Genomic DNA, 9,916 nt, shown 5'->3' with positions numbered 1-9,916 from the left:
TGTCTGCCCGTCTGACTCCTGTTTTTCTCAGACAAAGGGATGCTATTCTGAGCTGGTTTGTTCAACTTGCGGTCTAAATCTAAATCCCACATAATGTTGGTCTTGTTGTCTGGAGCTCTAAAATGGTTCTTTGCTAAGGTGTTGGGGAATTCACAAATGTTTACAACAAAAAATGTACTAAAACAGAATACTGTGTATTGATGATGTCCCAATTGCTGTCATAGTTTTGCGGAAAATAACTGTTGACAACATTGCTAATGACAATGTTTCATAAAAAAAAAATGTGGAAATGATTTTAAAATTTCAAGTAAAGTTTAGGATTAGACATGATGTAAAATATTGAAAAATGAATCAATGCTCACACTCAGTGATGATTTATTCAATGAATTTTGCCGTTCTTATGTGACTATGTTGAGTCACTTGTTAATGTAGTGCGTTGGAATGGTGACGAGGACAGCTGATGTGGAACATCAGACCAGAGTAACCTTGGCCTGATCAGATCATGCATTTGAACCTCCACGGAGCTATTGCCAAATAAGCGTGACTAAACTTCATGTGGCAGTGTCTATTTATTGCAGGACATCTTAGGATATTCCTTGCGCAATGTTTGACATGAGATTGAGTTTGACTTGTCAGTCATGTCTTTGCAACATACTCATCCTTTTTGAACCGCCTTTTTGTACAGATTTTATGGAAGGATATAGAAGAATGTAACATATTTAGGGTTTAAAACCTTTTCGGGTAGGCAACTTCAATGTGGGTTCAATGTGCAACATTTAATGGAGGTTAGATAACAGAACTATAAACTATGAACACAGATTGAGATATGGATAGCATGGTTAAAAAAAGATACAAGACATGTATGTGGCATGCCAGGTTTCTCCCTCGATGCTTGAAGATTTGGGACATTCATTAGTAAGGGCTATACATTTGGTCACTTAACAAAGGGTAATCGGTTGTGAGTGATCCATTTTTTTCTCTTACTTGAATTAAGTTGTACTTTATGAAATAGCTGCACCTGCAGTATCACTTGTCAATGTGTACAGTTTCCACTCTATCCTTTGTGAAAATCTAGAGAAACATACCTGCACATTGTAACATTATATGGTGCACAAAACTTGTTTTTAAAACTTTATTTTTCTTCTGCAAACCAACTTGGGGGGAAATAACTATAACTACAAACTATAGCCGTGGGAGTGACAGACGTTGTTATTAAAGCTACCTCTTTGCAACAGAGGCTGGTGAAAAGAATTAGAGAAGAGGTGGAGTGTCTGTGTGTTTGTAAACTGAGATCCATGCCCACTGGTGTGAAGCGACATGATCTTCAGCTCTCATCCTGGTCAGATGGGGGTTTATACTCTCCTTTGCCCTCAGGGACCTGGGAAAGTGTGGGAAAAGTGCAAATTTGTGTTTATAGGTATCAGAGTTCTGCTTACAACAGTGATATGATGATGACATTGAACCAGTTTGTTATAGATCGGTTAACATGGGAACTGACCATTTTGAATGTAAATTGACAAACAGCTATAAGGAAAATCCCATATACAGGCAGCCATTTGTAAAACCAGCAATAAGGATCCAAAGCAGAGCAGATTAAGAAAGAACTTTACTCTTATGTCATTCCTCGACAAAAAGTATTCCCATATCTCCAGGTGAGGGCATACATGTACATGTCCTGTGAATATACAACTTTTACACTATCAGTGTTTCTTTTTTTATTTTTCAGTGTTTTATGACCATTTATGACCACGTAACCATAAAAACAGGGCTATTAGTAGGCTGTTAAAATGCATATTTTACACTACAGGAAAGAACAGTACACTTCCTGTATCTAAGAGGTTAATGTAAATACATTATTTATTGGTTTGTGCAATTAATCATCACCATGAATCTGATAGAAGCTTTTATGAATGAAAGACAAATATGACTCTATGTAAACATGGAGTCATATCCTGCTTGGAGCAGCTTAAGAGGTCTTGTGACAACAGACTTATGACGTGACTGAGTGGTAAACTTTAGGGTTCATTCATAGCCTACTAACAGAGCAGGGAGTGTTAGGCCTCCCAATGGCCTCTCTGAGACTGTGTATAAGAGGTTGGAATAGTCAACCTTTCACTGTCCAGAACTGACTAAAATTGCTCCTCGTCTGGGAATTTGGGTCTTGAGAATAAGATAACTGAGGTTGAATAATAACCTTTGGCAAGACAATGCGTTCCCCAGATTTAATTAGATTTTCTCCCTTACAACTTGTTCTGCTTTCATGGTGAACTATTTTTACACTTTTCCAGCACAATAGATCATGGAACCGCAGACCAATAGAAAAAGAAAACAAACGTTTCCCCCATCAGGAAATACTTGTTAATTTGGTGTCATCAAACATAGAGGCATAAAATTAGATTGTCGTAGTCGTTCATTTAATGTGTGTGCGCATCTGCACACGAGAGACACTGATCCCACTGTCCAGCATATGGGTGGGCCCTATGACCCAAAGTCTGACATGACCGAGCCTCGGGTCAAAGAAGTTTGAGAAAGGCTGCTACATACCCACTAGCTGTCCTACAGCCATTACTTTCAATTTGGCCTCTACGCATTTCCATTCTCCATCCACTTACTCGGTATCATATACCATTTCTTATGTTTGCATCCCATACCCATGCTGTTAACCCTTAAAGGTGTGGGTTTTTGAACATTCTAACAAAAAATGTCCATTCCGCAACAATTCAAGGTTCTAAAATTCTATGTTGCCTACTGGTTAGCACTTCGGACCTGTAACCGGAGGGTTGCCGGTTCGAACCCCGACCAGTAGGCACGGCTGAAGTGCCCTTGAGCAAGGCACCTAACCCCTCACTGCTCCCCGAGCGCCGCTGTTGATGCAGGCAGCTCACTGCGCCGGGATTAGTGTGTGCTTCACCACACTGTGTGCTGTGTCTGTTTCACTAATTCACGGATTGGGATAAATGCAGAGACCAAATTTTCCTCACGGGATCAAAAGAGTATATATACTATACTATACTATACTATGTTGAATTCAATGAATCCAGATATTCTTTAGAACGTTCATTTTCCAACATTCCCGTCACACCGGTGACGGTACACCTGGGTGTGCTTATCCTGATACGAGTGTATGAAGTCATCCCCAGCTGGTCCCAGGCAGATAGGCACCCACTATGAGCTGTGGTTCTACTGCTAAAAAGGAGTTTTATGTTGTGGCCTCCGTATAAAAAAAATCGAATTGAACTGAATTGAATTATATTATAAACCAAACTCTGACATGTCCAGTGAACCCCAAACAAAGAGTCCCCTTTCAGTCTTTCGCTTTCCTGAGCATGAGATACCGTAAACAAGAACATGAGAAATGTGCCAACAAACAGGGATAAACAAGCCTAGCGAGAAGGAAGTAATAAAAGGGGAGGTGAAAAACATGAAAGAGAGAGAGAGAGAGAGAAGGAGAGAGAGAAAGAGAGAGAAACCTGCACAAGTGACAGGAAAGGTTTGAGTAAAGTCCAGATGATAAGTGGAATGATAACCTGATCTGTTCAAAGACCCCATGCCGCCTGCTGTGTCATACAGACATTATTGCCCATGGACATTTGGACATTTTGCAGCTTTTTAAGTTTAACCAATTGTACCAATTGGATTTTTTTTTTTAAAGAGCCTTTATTTTGAACGTGTGAAACGCTTTGTGTTGCACTTTGTCCATGAAAATAAATACCTACCTACCATAACAGCAAACTGAACACAGCCAGCTACAAGATTGCTCAAGGAACATGCACTTTGTTGTTGTCAACCGCCCACACAATTAGACTGATTAATACACCTCTCTAAAGAATGTGCTCATTTATTTTGACCTTCAGTGATGGGATTAAAAGTGGATATAGGCTGAGAGACACATCCTCTTTCACCACTTTAAGCATAATAGAATCAGAGTAGAAATAGCTCACCTGCAAACCACACTAAACCAGAATGAGAATGTACCAAAGTACTATTGTCTTGTGTGAAATGCCATGACGTCTACTTCCATTTTATGGTTAGTGCGCCCCCACCCCCACACCCACCACCCCCACACCCACCATGTAAAATATTTCCTTTATCATTAACTAATGTGCTCTAGCCAATCAGAAACCTTCCATGAAGTGAATCTTTGACCTTCCATGAAGTGAATCTTTGTTTCGACCTCAGAAACAGGAAGTGATGCAGGGAAATCTGAGTAAACTGTGGGCCTGACTAAAAGCTTGCCTACACAGCTGTGAGGGGAATAGGGAAATGACAATAGACAGACGTTTCACATAACCGTGCGCACACACACGCGAATGCACGCACGCACACACGCACACACACACACACACACAAACACACGCATGCACGCACACACACACACACACACACAAATCTGTCTTCCAGCCTCTAAGTAATAGGGCCTAGTAATTACTGGTTATGAGACTTTAAGACTTTAATAGAGGTTTTGTCTTGCAAACAGCAGCAGCAGCTGAACAGGTAAAAGTCAACTAGGTAATGATTGTAATGATAATGATTTACATGGAAACATCCAACCCAGAACAGCACAAGGAGCCAGGCAAGTATCTTGGGACCAACACACATGTTTATCTCTACAGTCTTTATCAGTTGTACTGTAAGTTGGGTCGCACTAAAGAATGTGTGTTGACGCCTGGGCACATTCTACTGTATGGACAATTGGCTTTGTTCCTTTAGAATGACTCTCGTCTTGTTTCTCGCTCAGTCATGCCTTGTTCACTTGTTTGTTTCCTTGTTGTGCAAGCAAACACAGGCCTTTTAGCTGCGCTGCGTCTTCACACGTTCGCCCCATTCCCGTGGTGCTGCGATGTCGCCTAACAAGAGACATGCCCTCCCCCCACCAGATAGCTCCATGTTTCCCCAGACTCTCGTGGCCTTAGAAAGGTCAGCCAGACCCAACTGCAAGGGGTTGACCAGTGAGACAGCTTCACTCCGCTCAGCTGTGAGCACAGGTACGTTAGCCACAGTCAGACTTAAAGCTACTGTACCTTTTTGGCGTGATGGAACATGCCAGTTCAATGTTGTCACGATATGACACTTTGTTTGGACATGCAGGCCCGAAAGGCTCTGGCGTCTTGTCAAGGCCATCAAGCCATGAGGTAATACCTTGCCAGATGAGTGCACGCTCCCACACATTTCCCATGAACATGAGAGTGCTGCATTGTAGGCGTGCCCGGGAAAGGTGCCAGCTCACAAGTGCTGCTGCTGAAACTGGAATTTGTGTTTTCTTTGGGTTCCTTATTATAAACCAGAAATTTTCTTTTTTTCATCATGGAATTCAATCATCAAGTATAGCCACAGGCTTCAACAAGATCAAGAGAGCTGACAGCTGAGTGTCTTTAATAGCTGTCTTCCAATCAGTCTTTGGAAACCTTTCAAAAATGGTTGGTATCACTGAAGGAAGTGTAGTCAGAGCCAACTAGTTATTGTGCTTGTCCATGCTTGCACACGTTTTATCATATGTGGCATCGAAAGCAGACACCGCTCAGTTTCAGCAACTCAGTGTGGTGTGACCGAAACATCCTAAATGACACAGAATCACAGAAGCCTAAGAAATCAACTGAACGGACAAACATTTAGGCTACGCACTGAATGTCCCATGAACGCTCCATGCATTTTCATGGCGCTAACTATTGTTTGATGATACTGAAATTGAAATTGAAATATCTTTCGATTCAGACGTGGAAAGTACCATCTGTGCCCGTGTCTGGGTTTCCCTCCAATAATGTAAGATTTGGTGGGAAGTAAAAGTTGGTCATTACCGCACAGAGGGGTACTCCAGTCTGGGGCATTTGCTGACAATCTAAATTATACCTAAAATATATAAGGGACTTCCCATAAGAGTCGAGCGTTTTGAGTTCACTCGTAGATGGGCATAAAAGTTCTACTCTGCTGCAGAAGATTCCCCATGCACAATGCTTTAATGATTAACTGTTTGGTTGAAGGACTTTCAATATACTGTAGTATCAGGCAGTCATGGTTGAAGGACTCTCAACATACTGTAGTGTCAGGAAGGCATGGTTGAAGGACTCTCAATATACTAGTGTCAGGAAGTCATGTGGAAGAGTGTGCGTGCCCTTCTCATCCTTGCATGCATATGCAGACTGTAGTTCAAAGCTGTAATTTGCTCCATATAAAAGAAAAAAACAAAGCAATTGTTGAGATTTGGTGGAGGTGGAGATTGAGAATGATGGCACTTAATTGTTTACTGCACCTCAATCAAAAGAGTTTAAAGCATTTGTCACATGCTGCAGGTGCTTGATGTGGCTACTGTATGAATAGGCTATGAAGGTTGATTATGAAGTTTTTTGTTATCCAATATGCTTCTGGCTACAGAAGTCTGCATAATGGTACAAAATATATACCTAAGGTATTTTTAGATAGCAGGAAAAACATTGTGGTTACAGATTATTTTGTGAGTCTTTGTTATTGAAAAGCCTTACTGCACCTCACCCATTAGACTAACATGAGAACAGGATTGTTATGTTGGCTGGCACACCTTGTTGGGAGAAGTCAGAGCATGCACATGTACTCACAAGGCAATGCTGTAATATTTTCATAAATACAAGTTCTGGCCTTGCAGCAGCATTGACAGTTGTTGATAGATGGTGGTTTCAATAGCGATTCAATGATTCAAAGGTGTTTCAAATGCTCTGCTGGATTTAAAAGCTGTTAGGGCAGTGCGCTATGGTAGTAAACACCAAGGTCATGGTGAACTTTATTATCCCGCAAGGGGAAATTCATGTTGTCATTGCACGTCTTTTCACAACATAGTCACATAGACACCGCAGACAAAACAGGCAAAACAGTAAACACAAATATTTCATAGGAAAAAAAAAACAAATGATAATACAGAATCTGACATTGTCATTAAAAAAAAAAAAAAAAAACTTTAACAAACAAAACTAAACGAATAAATATATTGTATTCTTGTCATTACAAATCCTTACTCTGAGGTATGATTTAAGCTGATGTTAAAGTAACAAGGTAGGAATTCCTCTTTTTGACCATTTTCAACATATTGGTTATCCAATATGGGGGAAACCCAATTTGTTTAAATCGATGAAAAGGGTCACGCTCCTACCTACAACATCAATATAGCGTAATACCAGGCATTTCGATCACACACCAGCACACACTCCATTCTCCTTATTGTAGTCAATGTGGCATCAAAATGACTTTGAAGCTGGGATTTTAAGGTAAAAAGAACTTTGTGTCGCTTTAATGGGGCGTCTTAAATTTTCTCCAGTCTGTCACTACTAATGAAACTACGGGGGGGACTTTTAGAGGGTTTCTGCGGTATTATTTGCAGGTGTTCATCTGTCTGGTGTCACTGTCTGGTGTCACTGAGGTCATCACTCAGCTGTGAAAGTTAAGACCGCCAAGGCCAAGTGTATTGCACCCTTTTCCACTAATGCACATCTGTCCATGGGTGAGTGAACCTTTTAGTCGAAGCTTTCCATAGTGATTTACAGTTCTGTTACAATATATTTTTCCAACATGTCATGCCATTACCATACCATGCATTTCCATAACATTCATTTGTTAGGGCTGGAGGGATCCTTCATCCCCCAGCAGCTCCTGTAAACAATCGCAAAGCAGCAGCAGCAGCTGTTTTGACAACAAATAATCCTTGCATCACACTAAATGACTTCATATTGGTACTTGTAATGGGCTAACAGCAGTCTGCAACAGCTCACTGAGCCGCTGGCCAATGCTCAGCTCAGAAAAGGCCAAGGGGGAAGCAATTGGACGGCTGCCTTTTTTTCCCTTTTTTTTTTAGAGGGATGACTGGCCTATTACATCAGGGCTTGGTCAAGCACACAGTGTACCCGAGACAGAACTCTCTGAGTCTGGACTGAGACATGCCCCAACATGAAGGAAGGACGTTATGTAAAGCGATGCAGACGTGATCTGTTTCTGACAGCAGCTAAGTTGCTGAAGGCACTTTAGGTTGTGGTCTAAGCAAAAATGCCTGCGGTCACAACAGACAAATGAAGGTACAATGAAGGTTATGCAATCTGCGCTTTAAATGCTATTCACATATAGGAACACCCATTATGGTGGAGACAACGCCTTTAAATGGGTCAGCCTGTGCCACCCAAAGCCAAACAAACAGAGGATATATGGGAAGACATTGGAACACCATACATAAAATATTTGTTAGGGGGTTTTGTCTGTCTGTGTTTGTTTACCTTTAATCCATAGATAATTGTTAGTTTTGGAATTAGTTTCTTGGTTGTGTTGTCAAGGCTTATAATCAATCGCTAGAGTACTTTTTCTACATTGTTGTTTTTATTTTATTTTCAACTTGGCTTGCTCTCCAGCTTTCATGTCTGTAGGCTATTCTCGGTTTGTGTTGTCCACCTGATCTCTCACGTTGCACAGCCCCTCCATATCACAGTCCTGTCTCTGTCTCTCTCTCAGTACTCTCTGTCTCTTTCCATCTCCGGTGGTCTCGATCGCGAGCCAGAGGGCCGGGGGAGCGGTGGCACGAGGCTCCCACCAGTCCTGTTTTCCAATGCCAAACCCATGAGGTCATCCACTCCACCGCCTCACAATGCAGCCTCTATACTGAGAGGGACTTGAGGCACTGGGAAAAAGCACAGCGGTTGCACGGGAATGCACATGGCCACTGACAGTAAAGACAGAGAGAGAGAGGTTTCAGGGAGAAATGTACTTTCAAACATGTCGTCACTTATTTTTCAAAACTTAGTGAGGGTTCTGTGTAGGATTAGACGTCATGTTATTCTCCTATCTGCATTTCTCAACGACCATGTGCCCTCTTGCAGACAAAACAGACACAACCGAGACGTGATGTTGATCTGCATTCCTCAGGACTTGGGAGGAGGGAAGAGGGGGGTGGAGGTGGAGTTTAGTTTTCTTGTGTGGGAAACACATCAAAGCCCAAGAGAGGAAAGCGAACTCCTCGTTCCCAGGCAGGGCCAATGCCAACTTCCAGAGGCACACACAAAGGATACAAACATCCTCGAGAAGAACACCGCGTCCTCCTCACTTAACGCAAATACCCTGAATTCCTCAGCTCTGAGCCACTGGGCCCTGACTTGTTCTGCCGTCCTTGTTATGATCCCGGCGCTCTAGCTGGAGACTTATTCAATTTGCGTAAGGCTAGAGCTGCACTGCGTTCATATACTACTGTAAGCTTACATCTCACACAGAGTATAGGCCTCTTAGACAGGGCTTTTCCTAGCATAGGAGAAGGAGCGTGCACATTTTTGTAAGTAATTGCAGTTAGGTATTAATGGAATAAAGCCTCACTAAATTAGTCTATTAATATATTTTGCTCTATCATTATGATGTGGATAATGATTGCTATGGCTGTAAAGATTCTTTTGTAAGGCCATTCAGACACCAGACACTAACGCTGCAAGAATGTGCATGACTTGAAGAGCATGTTTTTTTTTTCTGTTTTTTTTGTGTGAAGACTAAGAGAGGCCTCATTTTGTTTTCAAAGCACAGGAAACACTGCATTTGTTTGTGGTTTTGAATGTAGGTCACATTTTACCACCTTCTCAGTTTGATAGGTTGCCTATTGTTCAGTGAAAATGTTGAAGAGAATGACATAGAATGACACAGAAACATGAACATATGGCAGCTGCATCATTGGCTAGTAGCTAAATAAAAAACCTGTTGGAGGACAACACCCCCTTTGACATTCTTGCCATTGTTTAGAAATAGAACACATAGCCTATCAACCGGAAGCACATTCCTGATGAGATTATTCAATGGGAGTGCCATATCAGAGGTCTATTGTTGCAGTAGAGTGTTGCAGTATGATACAAATGTAACATTTTGAGAACCCTGCTATGTGTTTTTGTTGTTGTTTTTGTTGAATATTATACTGCCTGTCTTTAATTACATT

The 9,916-nt window shown here is 41.6% G+C and overlaps 1 long non-coding RNA gene across 1 annotated transcript in view; it reads right to left on the bottom strand.

Annotated features, from left to right (window-relative positions):
- Positions 1 to 775: 775 nt before the first annotated feature.
- The window catches only part of LOC143118902 (uncharacterized), a 23,321-nt gene continuing 14,180 nt past the window's right edge, over positions 776 to 9,916 (bottom strand). Inside the window, exon 3 of the long non-coding RNA XR_012986226.1 lies at positions 776 to 1,378. This is a non-coding gene — a long non-coding RNA (uncharacterized LOC143118902). The remainder of the gene's footprint in view (positions 1,379 to 9,916) is intronic.

Source organism: Alosa pseudoharengus, unplaced genomic scaffold (genome assembly GCF_046254945.1).
Source record: "Alosa pseudoharengus isolate Yale_2024_CS ecotype anadromous, Long Island Sound unplaced genomic scaffold, YU_APseudo_1.1 YU_APseudo_1.1_scf_12, whole genome shotgun sequence".
Taxonomy (NCBI): domain Eukaryota; kingdom Metazoa; phylum Chordata; class Actinopteri; order Clupeiformes; family Clupeidae; genus Alosa; species Alosa pseudoharengus.
Note: the sequence above shows the minus strand (reverse complement) of the source record. Positions and strands in the feature narration are given on the sequence as shown.